The following is a 16,425-nucleotide window of genomic DNA, read 5'->3' as shown; positions in this document are numbered from 1 at the left end:
CCCTGGTTGTCTGTTAGTTGCTGCCTTTTGCAGGAGCTGGTTGCAACCTCTTGCGCTTACAGCCAGTGACATTTCCTTCAGTACTTGCTGGTGTGATGAACGAAGCCTGCAATTGCAAGTTCAGAGGATCGGAGCTTCAGGCCAGCAAAGCAAAACAGCTCAAGGTATGGGCCAGCAAAGTGAAATAACCCAAGGCACTGGTGTGCCAAAGTAGCCACCAAAGGGCTGCCTTCATTCTTTCTGCTGTTATATCCCTGTGCTAAAAGTGCAAATTGAAGTTTGTTCAATTGAAGGGTTGTGGATGAAGAATTATCTAGAATTTTGCTGAAAAACTGCAGATGGAAGCTATTGTGGAAAACAGGCTTTATTTCCATCCTGGGAGGAATTTGGTTTATGTTTCAGGGATTGTGAAGGTGACTTCTTAGGTCCATGGCAGGTAACCATTTGCCTTTGATTCTGTTTTTCTCTTGAAGTCTATAAACCCTAGCATTTACACTTAAATGGATGTGCTGAAAGCTGTGTTTAGGAAGAGAGAACTTCATCCCCTCCTGCACGTACTTCTGCCACGTGATTATTGTTTGGCTGCAGCTTTGCAAAGGATGGCCAGAGGGGTGGTTTGTGCAGGAGGAGGAAGGCACGTGGCTCCATTGCTGCCTGGTTCAGCCCCACTGCTGTCATTGGTTTTGCCTTCAATAGACCTATTGCAGAATCTGGGCCCCTCCTTTATTTTTCTCTCCTTGCTGCTTCTCTCCTTCCAGATATCTTCCTTCCATATATGCATTGCCTAGTATATAATGGCTGCTTTCTGCACCAAAATCATTGCTGCACTATTTGCTTTATTGCCACACAAAGTGCTCTGGATAGCTCTGACTTTGGAAAGCTGCTTATAAACCAGCTTCTGCTCTGAGGAGATTTGGGTCTTCTCTTGAGTCTTCTGGTTCCAAGGAAGTAATGAACATGGAATCTCTCTTTCAAGACTCAAACAAACTCATCAAAGGCCTGGGAGATTGCAATCCAGATTTTGGCCTTTAAATTTCATCATACAGCATTTTCTCATTGTGGTCATAAATGGTACATGGCTTAACATAAGGTGTCATATACTGATTGTCACTCATATCTCCCACACTGTTTGGTAAGGACAAGAAGAGCATGAGAAATGAGGGACAAAGAAATGCCCAGGTGTCTGCGGTACCAGTCAGCCTCGGGAGCACCAGGAGTCATGTAGGACAAGGAAACCTCCTTTACACATTTAATCACTGGACTGCAACTGGTATTTAATCACCTAGAACCCTCTCTGCAATTTCATATCGGAAAGAACAGAAATCTACACCAACAAATTTTCAAGAAATACCAGAATGACTCCAAACTTAGGAGGATTTTGGAATCATATCGAATATTTCAAGCTTAATACTACACTGCTTCTTTTCTTCCTGTGGTTTATATCAGCATGGATTAAAACAGCACTGTGCTGTGGAGCCGCTCAATCAGACTGTACATGGCTCTAATCTTTTGCCTGGTGCTGCCTGAGTGAATGTGCTCCAGTCTGCATTGCCACCCTAGGAAAAATTCCTTACATCTTGATTTCCAAGTTTTAAAATATCTCCATAAAGATGAAACACATTTTTTTTTCTTCACAATCCAAAGATGTGTTTTCACCTACAGATATTTTTTGCTGCCTAAACAAGAGCCCTTTCCTTTGCACCTGTGCCAACATGGAACTTGGATAAAGAATTAGACTTAGATTCCTAATTACAACGCTTCCCCCCTACTTTTTTGTATTTGTTATTATTTTAATAATGACTGTCAGGCACATGCCATCTCTCTGAATGTTAGTCTTTTTAAAGAAGGTGTTTTTGAAGAAGGCACACCCTTCAGAAAGTGTTTTGTGGTATCATATTTGTGCTTTTGTGTCTAAAACCATCTGCCTTTTCAATTTGAAATGCACTTCTCAGGATCTTGCATCACAGAAGTCTAAATTAAAGCACGCTTACTATAATGGAGTGCAGCATATGCTTTCATAGTGGAAACTGCACTGTGACATGAAAGATGCCCAAACACTATGTGGTCATTTGGTGTGGAATTCCCTCTGGCTGGGAGATGTGCACGGCTGTGAAACCCCTGCCTGGAGCTGGAGTCACCTTCCTCTTCTACCTCTGTTTAAAACAGCCCTCATCCACAACTTGCTGTTGGGAGGAAGGGTTTTGGAATCTCCATTTCAAGTATCAGACCTTGGGTGTCCCTCTCTTGAGCACTATGGCTGGAGAGCACGCTGGGCTCATTTCGGAGGTGCAGTGCTCTGTGGTGTGCCATGATGGTGGATGTTAGCTAGTCACCCATGGGGTTACCAGGCTTGACACAATTATACTGGCCAAGCTCACGAGGAGAAGGAAGCATGGGAATGCTCACTACCAAAGCAGTCTGGGAATACTGCAAAAAGACACTGCCTCTTTTGACATTTCATCTGCAGAGCAACAGTTACAGGCAGTTTTGAACTGGAAGGTGCTGTTGATGTTTTCCCTTTTCCTCTTTTGATTTTTGTTTCCTGTACAACAGCATCTGGTCCTCCAGTCCCCAGCATTTCCCTCCTTGCCCTCCCCATCTGCACTCCATCTCCCAGGTCTTGTGTCATGCAGGCCTACTGCAGGAGGGCACTTCTGCTCAATCTGGAAGCCATGAATATGGGAGCCAAAAGGAAATGTTGTTCTTTTTACTTCCATGCCCTCAGATAAGTCTTAAATCTTTGCTTGCTACCCAGGTGTGTCCGTCTTGGACGTGATGGCATCCTATAGATTCTGATTGAGTCTGTTGCTGAGTCTGTCCCTGGCTAAATCTGTCTTATTAAATTTAAAAAAAAAAAAAAAAGAAAAAAGAAAAAAAAAGAACAATAAAGCTCTAATTGAAATATTTTGCTGAAAAATGCCTGAGCTGGTGATTTTTGAAACAAAAGCCTGAGAAATATTTTTTGCTTTTCTAAACTAGGAAAAAAATGCATACATGTGCTCTTTCGGTTGGGGTAGAAAGTGCACAGTCTGACATGTAGTCCCTCAGTGCCAGCTGTGGGGAAAGGAGCACTTGGTTTTGTCTTTTCATGTGTGATGAATACAGCAGGTGATGAATACAGTAGAGCCAGTGTTGGGAAGTGTTATTGTGTTGTGAAGGAGAAGACGGCTGGATCAGGCCCTCAGGAGTCTCCTTTTATGCTCTTGTAACCCCAGCCCCAGGCTCTACTCCTGCTTCTTGGGATGGTAGCTCTTGGGAATACTCTTGGGGATACTCAAGTCACTAGCAAGCAGTGGCTTTTGGGCTGAGGGCTCCCCAGCCAACGATGTGCAACATGAAAATGAGTGTGAGTCTGGCTACAGCAAAAACTCTGAGCTTCCAGTACTGGAAGACACTTAGCTTCAGGTTTGGGTGGGCTGAAAAAGGCACAGCTGCACACACCGGTGGGACCTCCAGGAGGGCAAAATGCCATCGAGATCTCAGCTGTTGAGGATGGTGTGAAAGGTTTTCTGCACGCTTGTGCTTATCTTCTAGATGAAACAAAGCAGGGAGGAAAAGGCAGAGTGCACGCAGGTACAGTGAGAACAGCTGTCTGTTTTGTGGGGTGGAAAGGAACTGCCGGAAACCCACTGAGGAGGATGCAAAAACACCAAAAGTGTGAAAAAGGGAAAGAGGGAGGAAGGAAGAAGGTGTTTCTCTTGATGCTTGGCTGCCCTTGCAAGGGGGTAATGCTGCTAAAAAGACACAGGTTAGGTGGAGACCCGACAAGCCTTTCTGTGATCTGGGATGTTGTAGCAGACGAAAGCTTTGCTGCACAACAGCACAGCTGTTGTTTTTGGGGATATGCACCCATCGGCAGACACAGCAGCTTCCAGTGCTGATAAAGCTTGTCTTGGCTCTGGGGTCGTGGAAACTGAGCCCTGGGAGCAGATCTTCATGCCGCAGTTAGAGAGAAGATTAAATAGGAACAGATTCTCCCTGCCCTGCCTGCTTCTTGCACGTACACAAATGCTATATCAGCACTGTGGTTTGTATGCACTCCTGAAATTAGTGAGTCAGGCAGAATCGATAGTATTGATTAGCTCCTTATGGGGAAAGTTAACATGGAGTAAAAGTGGGTACCTGAGGTCTAGGTTTGCTCTGAAGCCTCTGAAAAAGGCTTCTTGTCACATGTTTGTCCATGCAGTGCATGGCAGGGAGGCTTAAAGAGCCTGGAAAATCTGAGGAAAATAATAGCAGCCTCCAGGGGCCGGGAAACAGAAGAAAAAGAACCGGATTGGGTCAAAGCGAAATAAACGCCCATTTTTCTGTTTTGTTCAGGGGAAATGAGAAAAACCCCAACACGTTATTTGGGGTCAACCCAAATCATATTCTGAATGCAATGTTTTGTTTTGAGGTTAGTCACCCCTCTTGCTTCTCACACTTTCTTTTATTTCAGGTCTCTTTTGAATGGAAAATGCCACTTCAAAATAGCAAACCAAAGGGTTGTGTTTAAGAGGCATTGCAACAAGATGCTGTGGCATTTTCAAACCATTTTTTTTCCCAAAGATTGTAGATATGAATGTCTTTTCCCCCTATATTTGAGATATGCTTGAAAACATTTGGCATGTTTCATTCATCTTGGAAGCTCCAAAATTGCATGGTTTGATTTTGCAATTTTTAATGGACATCTTTTGCTTTTTTGTCCTCTTTCAACTCATATCCTGAGTGCTCTGGATGGGGCTCACAGTAGTGCCCATCATCCCAACATCCTGGAGGTTCTTCTGGTTTGCTGGTGGGTCATGCATGGGTGGATGTGCAAGGTCGTGCTAGAGGAGCCATTCTGTGATTTTGTGAGCTGGAGGCTTGCTTGCCCAGCAGCAGGCAGGCAAGGGATGTGCAGAGGAAGAAAGTGCCTTGTGCTTACCTCATATAAGAGAGGTGATGCTGATAGGCAAGAGGGGAACATCCCTAGCAAACAACTGAAGAAGCACTGTGATTTGCAGCTCAAATGTTTGCCTGGCTTGTTAGCACCTGTGGATAGGGGTGGGTGGAATCTGGTCTGGTAGGACCAGTGTAAATAACTGGTCACAGAGCCTCTGCTGGACTAAGCACTTCTTTGGTCTGACAGCCATGTCCTGGGGCTTCCCTTTGCAGTTTAATATCTGATGTGAGCACAGTAGCACTTTAAAACCAGATGTTAGGTAACCATCAGCATAGGTGATGGTCACAACATAGAATCACAGGGGTGCCTTGGTTGGAAAAGACACTTAACATCATCAAATCATCATTATCATCATCACCAACCTGACCTATTGAATCCTGTAACTAAACCATGTCCTGTAATGCCATGTGTCCTTCCAGACAAAGAGAGTGATGCTGTGGGCTCCAAGTAACAGGAGGCAGAAATTCTGAATCTGTGCCATTTAAAGTTAGCTAATTCTTTTTCTGACTTTCCCACAGCTGGCCAGATGTGGTCTTTTGTGGTCTCTCCAACATGCAGTGTTTTGTGATGAAGTGGTGGGGTCTCAGCAGGCCTTGCTCTGTCACTGGAACAATGGAGCACGAACTTTCTTTATATCCCGAAGGGCAGTCAATAATACAAGCAAGAGAAGTGGTCCAGCTGTGCTTCATCTGGAGTAGTTTTCTCTTTTCGTTGTTTTCCAGTCAGCCTTTAAAGAGCAGCCTCATATGCTTCTCCTTTGAGGAGGATACTTAAAATATAAATGGAAAACTGGATTTGAGAAGTGGCTGGCATGAGTGAGCAAGAATTGCCCCTGCTGGAATAGCCTTCCTTTCTCTGGGAATCTGGCCTGCTACTTGCCCAAGCAGAATGGTGGCATCACTGACATCGTGTATAAAGTCAGTGTCCATCTATTTGACAATGTTCTGTAAGTACTGGGGGGCTTCCAGTACTGTCTCAGGGGGTGCCTATGGCTGGAGATGCTGCGCCTCTCCCCTGCCAACTTGACTGGCACTGCATCTCAAGCTGATTCTTTGATCTCCTATACAAAGTGGTTTTTTTGTCATGAAATACTATGCTTCTGCAAAGTCTAATCTCAAATGCAAGTATGGGTATGGGTATGTGCAAACCAGTATTTATGCATCTGTTTCTTTTGTCAATAGATAGGCCTGCCAGTCCCACAAAAACTGAAAAATGCACTTAATGTTCCCAGTAGCTAATCCCATGAAATCTGTTCCCAGTGTATAGCCAAGCAGAAATGTATGTCTTGGTATGTCATGGATGGCATGGCCCTAATGGTGCCGCATGGCTTGGGGGTGTTGGGTTATCCTTGCGTGTCCACAGCATCTCAACAGACTCAAGGATCCATAAACATCCACTGTCTGGACCTATAAGGCATTAAGTAGGACTTGGGAGATGGAGAACTGGCAGGGAAAAGCAAGACATTATATTTAATGACGTGACATGATTGTTGGAGCCAGGCACAGGGTTGTTAAGCAATGGTTGTCCATTATTTCCCCAGCTTTCTGCCTGTGCTGCACTGTACTTCAGCAAAGGCACAGTTGCCGTCACGTTTATCAGACAGTTGTTTTTGTTTTATATTTCAAAAGCAGACCTAAAACACACACAAGTATCAGTGTTAGGCAGAGGGAGAGAGAGCCCAAAGATAAAGCAGTACGTGCACACCGTGAGGCATTCTCCTTATCGCTCAGTAAAGCTGGTGAGTTGGATCACTGCTGCTGCACTGTGCTCAGCTGCTGCGATGACTTATGGGGCTGTGCAATGGGGCATCCCTAGAGCACCAGTGAGCTTCCTGCTTTCTGCAGGGACCCCGGAGTGTTGGTGCTAGGGGATGTGCTGCTTTGGGCTCCCATTTAACTTGGGCCTCCAAACAAAAGGCATCTCCTGGCTGCCAGATTGTGCCTGGTTTCAGATCAAACCCTTGTGAAAGTAGTGAAGTGAATATGGTTTCCACTCGAAACCATAAATCGGTCTTGATTTGCTTGAAACTTTGCCCAGCATTTTTTTTTTCTTAGCAAACTTGGCCTGTGTTCTAGGTTTGTAACAAAACCTAAAGCAAACACCACTGGGTTTCAGGTTTAGTTGTGAAAGTTTAACACAGAAACCATTTTCCTCAGGGGGGAAGGGGGGATGCTGGCCTGTGCGCTGGGACTGAGGTTACATTCTTACTCCCTATGGCAGTGACGTTTTGTGATTTCTGCCTTGAAGGAGCAGAGGCTCGACACTCAACCTGAAGCATGGGATGGATGAGGGTGGGCACACAGCCTGGTTTTCCTGCTGCCTTGTGGCTGTGCCACGCGGGTGGAAGCAGAGCAGTTCTGAACCAGGGTCAGCCTCTGATAGCATGGAGGCCAAAGATAGCAGCGGGGTGGATTTTGACTGATGCATGGTAAGATCAGCAGCTGGGAACCATGCCACCATGAGAGAAGGAGCTGCAAGAAGCAGGAGCATCCCACTCGTGCCTGATTCCCATATCACCAGGAGCAAAAGCTGTTGTGTACAAGAGTGAGATACCTGCCATTAACTGCTGGTAGCACTCTATCTTTCTGCGAGATAGGAGGCCAGTTGCTCTTGTGGTGTTCCCAGCAAACTGAGCATCATGTTTCACAAAGAAAGCCCAAGCTGGCATGCTACCCTTGGAGCCTCCAAGGCTCCCGTCCGTGTGGCGGGATGGACTGCAACATCCATCCCCTCATTAGCCCAATGCTCCATTTGCATGCTGTGGGGCATGAAGCACAGCTTCTTCTTATTTTTTTCTATTCAAACCAAGACTGCTTCGGTGCACGAGGTCAAAGACTGCAGGAATTACTGCTCATGGCACTGCTGATGAGCAGAGATGTGCTATGCAGTCCCTACAGCTCTGAGGCAGGAGTGTGAGTGCTAACAGCAGCACCCTCCCTGTGCTTGGCTGAAGTCGCAGGAAGCTCATTCATTGCTCAGGTCCTGGAGATATGGAAGTCTTGGTAATCAGTTTGCATGGGAGGGGTTAATTAATCATTTCCTTTTACACTTGTTGGTAGAACAATTCATTCTGTCATGAGACTATTTCGAAGTGTGTGTGTAGGGGGAGTTTCAGTAAACTGTGACTGAAACCTGAGATTTCAATCAGATGTCGCCCGTCCTGCTTTGTTGCTTCTTTTCTCTTTAATCTTTCTTCCCCTTTTTCCTCACAACAGCTCTTCTAAGGGCTGAGCCGCACTTCCCAGAGCCATTAGCTGGATACTTAACCCTGTCATCCAGGCGGCGGGGTGGGAGCCTGGGGAAGTGCATCTCTGTCCCCATTCAGGAGAATCACCCTGGAGAAGAATGTCCAAGGCAGTGCAAGTAGCATTATCTCCAGCCACAAGAAGCAAAGGCACATCCCATGGAAGTAGGAAAGGAGCATCATGAGCAATGCTGTACCTTTTTGCTCCGAAAGGATCAAAGTAACAGTGCTGTGGTCCTGCCCTCGGGGCTCCATGGCTACCCCATGGGATAGCATTGCCAATCTCTGACAGCCTGTGTTCTGCAGGGCTACCTCAGCCTCTCCACAGGCTGCTGATGAGATACTGATGATGGTAAAATGGGAAAATAAAGAGAACTGAGGCTGGGGCTGGTTTTGTTCTTGTTATTTGTCTGCTTTTGTTTTTCCATCATCAGGCTTTAAGCCGGTAATTGTAAGAGAAACACCTTAACTCATAGTGCCCCTCTTCCAATGACAGTGACCTCCATGTATTTCATGGACATTGCTGCCAAAGTGGTTTGAAGTGCTCATCTAGCTCCTACCACACATGATGTGTAAGCACATAGGAGTCCCACTGTGCTGGGCTGAATGGTGAAGGTTTTCATTTTACCTGCTTTAAATCCCAAACCTCTGCCCAACTTCACAACACTGAAGTCTGAAAACAGAGTTCATTAGCAAAGCGCTGTGTCAAATCCAGCTGAGTATCCTGCATCAGTGAGGTGCAGCAGTTGTCACAGGAAGCAAACAGTGAACGCCTGTTGGATTAGAACTTGTTGCTTACTTTTGCCTAATTGCTCACCTGACTGCTGCAATCTATGTTCTAAGTACAGACCTTTTTAAATCTCCTTACAGTGGCTATTTGGTAGGGCGGGTCTGGATGTTATTTAAATTAAATCAGGGCAAAGAAAAAGGAGCAATTAGTGTTTCCTGAGATCAGAGAATCACCTTTCAGTTGCACCAGTGGGAGACAAAGCTTGTTAGTTAATTTGGAGGGCTGAGGCCCCAGGGCACCAAATGCTATTGCATTTAGAGCCAGCTGCAAAAAGAGACAGGACCGTGTTCTATGGGACTTCTTAGTTTGCCATGATGGCATGAGTGTGGCTGCACTTTATTTTTACAAAAGATAGCTATTAGTGTTTTTACTAACATAATATGTGTGGAAAATGGCCTTTTTGAGACCCTCTCCCTTTGCAGCACTGATACTGCTTTATCTGTATTAAGGCAGAGAAAATGCTATGCCTATCCACCCAGCTATGCACTGTGTTAGTTTATGGAGCTGACAAAGGAGGTTTAAGTTAATCCAGCTGATTTGGGAGTGCTCTGATATGGGCTGATATGGGCTTGATGCTGATGACAGGCAGCAGAGAGTGGCTACATCTCCAAGCAGCTCGGTGCTGCGATGTCTCCAGCTGATGTCAGTGTTCCTCTCACTCAGGTCGCATATGATGATTCAGATATTTATAGCTAAAGTTGTCAGTGGGCAAAACACCACATTGGGGTTGCAGATAGACCTTACTCAAGCAATATACTTAGGTGTTTTTTTTTCCTAAAGGATTTTGGCCCAGAGATGAAGTGATTCTTTGCTGCACAAAGACACATCCATGCACAAAGAGCTGAGAAGAAGCAGGGAGTTAAGCTCTGAAGCAGGGAGGAAATGAGCTGAAATGGATGTAAGAAACACTGTTTTCAGTCTGCAAAGGCATGTAATAACTAACCTGAACAAAAGCTCTCTATCCCAGCAAGGTGTTGATTGTATGCCTTGTCTTTCTGGATAGGTGTGAACAGGGTCTCCATGCCCACTGGGAACAATAGGCGTAATTATTATTTCGTTGGAAAGAGGGGAAGCCCAGCTGCCTTTAATGCACAGGATCAAATAAAGGCCAACAAAGCGTATGCACACGTGGCCTGCACTCTGTGGCTTAGTGTAACCTACAGAGCGTTGCCAGTGTAATTCTAGGGTGTGGAAAGAAATCAACTCCCCCACTGCTGGCAGAGGGCTGGTGTAGACAGAGCTCTGCTGACAGATGAGTGTTTCTGACAGTTTAGCATGTCTGGGTATGTAGGTGGCGTTGCTGTAGGCTGAAATTCCCTTTGGTGGCACTGGCCGTGTTCCTCCTGGGGTCTTTGACCCGAGCTGCTCCGTGGCAGCAGCTCTCCCAGGAGGCCAAGAGCACCAACACTGCTGTTGTTGTTGCAACATAGCTTCTATCCAGGACAATGTGGTTCACACATTAGGTTGCTGATGTTCCTGATGTACTCCACACAGTACAGCATGTCTCAGAAGACACAAGACTGTGCAGGTAGGGACCACCACGGCTCTGTCTCCAGCAGTAACTGTGTAATTCTCCCTGTGTAGGACATCCCCTGCACAGAACAATCCTGAGGCACAAAGCTTCCCATCTCCACTCCTGCAACAAGCCCTAGATGCTGCTCACCACCTCTTCAGCACACGCTTCTGTGGTGTGTTTCTCCAGCCTGCTCATTTGCTCCTTCACTTTGAGGAGCCGAGGATTTTCCCCCTCCTGACTGGGCACACGGAGTATGGATCTTTGTGTCAATATCCATGCTGGCTCTGATTTCAAGAGCTGAATGTCACCAAGCATCAGTGTCACCAGGGAGCTTGCTGCTAGGTATGGTCCAGACAAATGCCTGGACCAATCTGGCTTATGACTTATGTGCAGCTGTAGAAGAACATGGAAACGTTCTCTGCCAGAATGCTAGAGGAATTTCTAGGTTTAACCCTCCATGGAGCATCTCAGGCTTTGAATGTGAATAAAAAGGCTTCTGGTAAATGAGATTAATTTTATTAGGAGGGAAAATGTAAGAAAGCCAGCAGTACATTTGTTCACAAGTACTTGTAGGCGTTGGTTGGAAGAAAAGCATAGAGACCACCTTATGGATGGCTTAAACAACCACAACTAACCAAAATCTGGGAGTGCAAACGCACAGCACAGATATTTCTGCCGCCTCCTTGAAGCATAAGCAACGGGCAAAGAAGTGCTCTGAGGAAAGTTTCTTTCCCTCTGCTAAATGCATGCTTTTCCTGAAGAGGTGCCATGTGTAAAGGAGAAATCATGCTAAAGGCGTAATTTTGTTTTCCAAGTCAATGTTTCATTTGCCTCCTCTTAGAATATACATTTCTTTGCTTATGATCTTGGCATGGTTGTACATATTTTCTATTCTCTTCAGGGGTGGTTTGCTTTGTTGTCATAGCAATGCCTTCTAACTCCTGTACTCACCAGTTTCTTTTCAGGTTCCTGCAGGCTGCAACCAGTCCCTCATTGTGATGATCACATCTCCTAGCAGCTTTAACACCTCTTTTAAAAAAAAAATTATCTCCTAACTATAGGCACATTCAGTAGCACTATTCCAAAGAATTCATTCTGGCCCAAACAGGTTTTCAGCTTGAAGATAACAAAAAAAAAAAAAAAAAAAAAGGCAGTAACATTGTTTGTATCTGTTTGGGGTTTTCATTGTTCTACTGATGATCTAATATTTCAACATTTTTATTCATTCATCTTCTTGGCTTTTCTTGGACATGAGCTATAATTGCCGTGGTGATCTGACTATCAGAAATGAGATGCACCAGCCTAAGTAATGTTGCTTGAGGACTGTTTTTGCCTCAACCACAGTCAGAATGGCAATGCGATGCTGGGACCAGGCCAGCTCAAACAAAGCTGTCCTCTTTCCCTGTGCAGTCTTGCCCAACAGCTTTCCTTCTGTGGATCTCTGCTTTCAGAGGCTCATCCTTCCCTTTGCATAAAGTCCTCCCTTGAATGCCTGGTGAAGCAGAGCTGACACGTTGACCCTCCCCACATCCTGGGTTCTCTTTTTAGCACAAAGTAGGTCATTTCGGCTGTGAGATTTTGCTGGAGATGGGCAAAGTGGGATGTGGTAAGAACTCAACTTGGCACTCAGCTTTTGGATGTCCCTGTCCTTGAGCAATCACCTGCTCTTCAGCACACCCAGGGTGCAAGGGAGGAAACACTTATTCTACCTCATGTAGGAGGGCAAAATAATTCCAAGCTCATCTTGGCTTAGGTACTGCCATGAAGGGAAGATAACAGTAGAATGGTGAGCAAAGACTTCCATTGTTATTTCTGTTTTAAATGGTGGACCACAGCATGGAGAACCCTGTAGCTCTGGGCTTGGAGATGCTGCTCAGCTCTGCACTAAGGCAGGGATGCTGCTCAGAGCAACATACCAAGATTAATGTCAAATAAAAGCCTGGCCTCCTGATATTACACCTCTGATGTGTGTTGCCATTATTGTATGTATATGGTACATAGTTGCATGGGACGGTGTGGTTCTTCCATCCCCCACTGCATTCTCTCTCCCTTTGTGGCTGTAAGCCACCTATCTGAGAGGATGCATGTGGTTTCTAAACACTGAGTCAAGAGAACAGTACCCCATACGCTCACCCCCATGTATTTTCTTGAGACAGATTATTACAGGCTTGAATTCCACCCTCACCACATAAAATACAAATCACAGAACAGAGATGGCTTCTGTTCCAAGGAGCTTTGTTCATCACACAGTAGCTGGATGAGGTTGCTGGCTAATATTTTGTTGCTGTTGGAATTAGTTTCAATATGAATCAATACCATTTTTTTAGCACAGTGGGCGCATACGTTATACAACTGAAAGCAAGTTGAAAGGGACTCAAGCTTTAATGAAGTGCCTCTTGGGTTTCGGTTCCAAAGCAAGTGACAGGCAGGATCATTGGTTGCTGTCTTCATAAACATTACATTCAGTTTGGATTGTTGTTTTGTTTTGTTTTGTTTTAAACCTGAAGATGCTTAATTTTTTAATTTTTTAAAATTTTTTTCAAAGAAAGAATATTTATCTTTGAATCTTCCAACAGCTTTGGAATGCAGCCTCCACACAGACTTTAATAGCAAAACCCACTTCTTCTGACTCAGGGACCATTTGATGAAATGTCTAGAGAAGCAAAAAAGCAGCAACAAAAAAAGCTTTGCACAGATGCTCCTCTGTGACTAACAGAACGTCCACCCAAAGCAGAGAGAGCATAAGTACATTTGTCATATGTGGGTGTATTTTTCCCATACATTCATTTTTAAAGCAATGCAGTAGAGCACTATAAAATTATAGTTTTACAAATAAGCTTTATTTGACCGTCACTGGGCTGAGCTGGTGACTCACTCTGTGACCTCCATGCAAGTCATTTGATTTTCTTGTTCCTTAGTAAGACTAGCTGGGAAAGAAGCTTAAAAAACAAAACAAAACAAAACAACAAAAACTAAACCCCAACCATAAAAAAGAGAAACCCAGAAGACATTCCTGACAATATGTTCCCTACCTAAGCTTTTGTGTTGACTGGAAACACAACATTGGAAATAAGAGCTCTACAGCTGTTGGCTTGATGTCTGTGCCCAACCCTGTAGGAATTGTGGGTGGCCAATGTCTCTGGAAAGCATGCTCTAAATCTGGTTTGTGGTGTCTGACCTATTCTAAAACAGCAGTAGAAGACTTGCTGTCAGCTGCCAATATCATTACAGTGTCCCATTGTCATTGTGGTGTGAGCTGGTTCTTTTACCAATAAGAAAGTACCATCTAAAGATGTTCTTGGAAATATTAGCCTTATAATACAAAGCCTTACAGGCTTTAGCATGTCCATAGACATCTCTGTCCTTGTCATTTGCTTTCTGATATCTTTGACTTGAAAACTACATATTTGTACTTCAACACCTTTATAATGAAAATGGTCTTCTTTGTCCAAAAAGCAACATGGATGTATAGTATTTCTAGGGCCCAAACTATTAACTCATCCAACCAGTGCAATATTACCAGCGTTACAAACATTTCTTCAGTGTTCAAAAGTTGTGGGGCAAATTTCAAAGAATCACAGATCCACCAGGGTCGGAAAAGATCTCCAAGATCATCCAGTCCAACCGTCCACCTACTGCCAACATTTCCCCACTAAATCATGTCCCTCAGTACAACATCTACATGTTTCTGGAACACCTGCAGGGATGGTGACTCAAAATCCACCTCCCTGGGCAGCCCATTCCAGTGCCTGACTGCTCTTTTGGAGAAGAAACGTTTCCTAATATCCTCACCAGCTCTGTTCCCTTCTCCCAACACTCTCCAGGGCCTCGATGTCTTTCTTGTAGTGGGAGGCCTGACACTGAACACAGCACTCATCAGGTACTCATCAGGTATTCATCACAGAATCATCAGGTTGCTCTGATTTTAAAGATCCAACGTTTGCTACCCAAATCTTAGTGCCTTTCCAGGCTTTCTATTTTATTTCACATTTTCCAAGTCTTCTCTGCAGAGGATAGGAAGTGGAGAAAATAGCTTTAGTGTCACTGGGGACTGCATGTAATCCCCTTGCTCCAGGGACTGGGACTTACGGGGTGAAGCTTGGGCAGGCTCATCCATTTTCCCTCTATCTTTTCTTTTTGCATATATTTCCAGTTTACTTTCCTGTTGCTATTCATTGTTTTTTGTTTTGTTTTGCTTTGCTTTCCCTAGGTTTTTTCCTCAGTTTCCATCTGATCAGTGTTGATCTATGTGATCTCTCAGTGAGGAGGACACAGCAGTTATCTTATAAACAGATTTCAGTAGCTTCTGCTTTTGGCTCCTTCTTTCTGGTTACCAGCTATGCAAAATCCTCCTTCCAACCTGCCATCTAGTGTAATTGCTACCTAGGAACAGCAGTGTTAAGCTACCCATATATACAGAGTGACTTATGAGGTGTCAACTTTGAAGTATCTATACCATACCTTGAAGGTACAAGCTTGCTTCAGAGCTGACTCATGCCTGACAAACAAAAGCTATTGAAATTAAGTGCCACAGCCAAAGAAATAGTTGTCCTTTCAAAGCAGCATTGCCTGGCCAGCATGTGCTGTCATTTCTGCAGCAGAGTTGCAGAGTGGGCTTTGTTTCTTTCTGGTTTTCACAGTCTGGCATTTAGGTTACACATCCAGTGAGGGTTGGACCATGCTAGGATGCAAGATGAGCAAGGCTGAAGTTTCCTCATGCAGCTGTCCTTCTGGGCCCTCACGCTGTGAGTGTCCTTGTCCTTGTCCATTGTGGTTAAATGCCTGGGATGAGACAGGGATCCAGGATCCAGGGCAGGAAAGACCCACAGAAGGATCTGCATGATGGACAAGCCTGCTGAGCAACAGGGCTTCTGAAGTGACAGTGAAATCAGCCCCAGGAGGGGACTACTCTCTCTTATGAGCGTGTAAACTGCTGGAGCTGAGTCACAGTCCCAGCAGTTTGGAAGGATGGGGGGCTGGAATGAAATATAGTAACAATTAACAAAGGAGGAATGTACTGAATAGGAGTGTCCTCCATTTCATTTTCCTTATGGATGTTTTTGATTCATCATTCTAGCAGTCCTGACTCCCAGCCAGAATGCAAAGGGCAGAATATAGGCTATCTGGAGGCAGTGGCTATGGAAGGTATGGAATATTCCTGAGCAGTATTTTGTATAGGAATTTTTCCCATACGTTTCCTACCCAAATTACTTATATAGAATGGAGAAAAGTATCATGGGGAAAGAATCATGCTAGTTTGGACTACTGTGCTTTGAAGGTGCCTGTTGCCAAGTGGGTGTTAACTACAGCTTTCCTCAGTGCCTTGCACAACACCACGCCACCCCTATCTATCATACATATCCCACCAGCTACCCATGAGCACACCTACAGCCAGCAAGCAGCAGACACAGGCTGTGGGAAACCTCAGGTCACCAGGACACAGGCAAGCTGGTGAGAGTGTGTGTGCTGCTTGGTTAGCCCATGAGCTGAACATGTAATGGAGGACCTGTGAGGTCTTTCCTAAAATGAGGGTGTTTTTTCCAGTATCTCTCCTCAGCCCAGTGCTGATCTTCATTAAGCTTGGTGAGGCTGCAAGGATGTTCTTTTCCTGCCTCTCCGCCAAATTTAGCTGGAATTGGCCAACAGGTTTAAACACACGTGAATTGGGGGAGGAGGGTGGTAAAAGCGAGGTAAACAGGCAGCAGAATCACATAAGCTTCATTTCATTGGAAAGCTAGGCTAAAAAATGGAGGTTTAAACTTCCAGTGATAAAAAATTTTTGGATGTCTGAAATAGCTACTCAAACAGAGCTGCTTTTTTTTTTCTTCTTTTTTTCTTTTCATTCAGACTGGTTAATAAACAGGTGCCATCACTGCATGTGTTTGAGAGATTATTCTTACCTGTGTGAGTAAAAGAACGAAGAAAAAATCTTGATGCTCATGTATTTGGAA

This window comes from Tetrao urogallus, assembly GCF_951394365.1.
Source record: "Tetrao urogallus genome assembly, chromosome: 2".
Taxonomy (NCBI): Eukaryota; Metazoa; Chordata; class Aves; order Galliformes; family Phasianidae; genus Tetrao; species Tetrao urogallus.
This window is presented reverse-complemented; position numbering follows the sequence as displayed.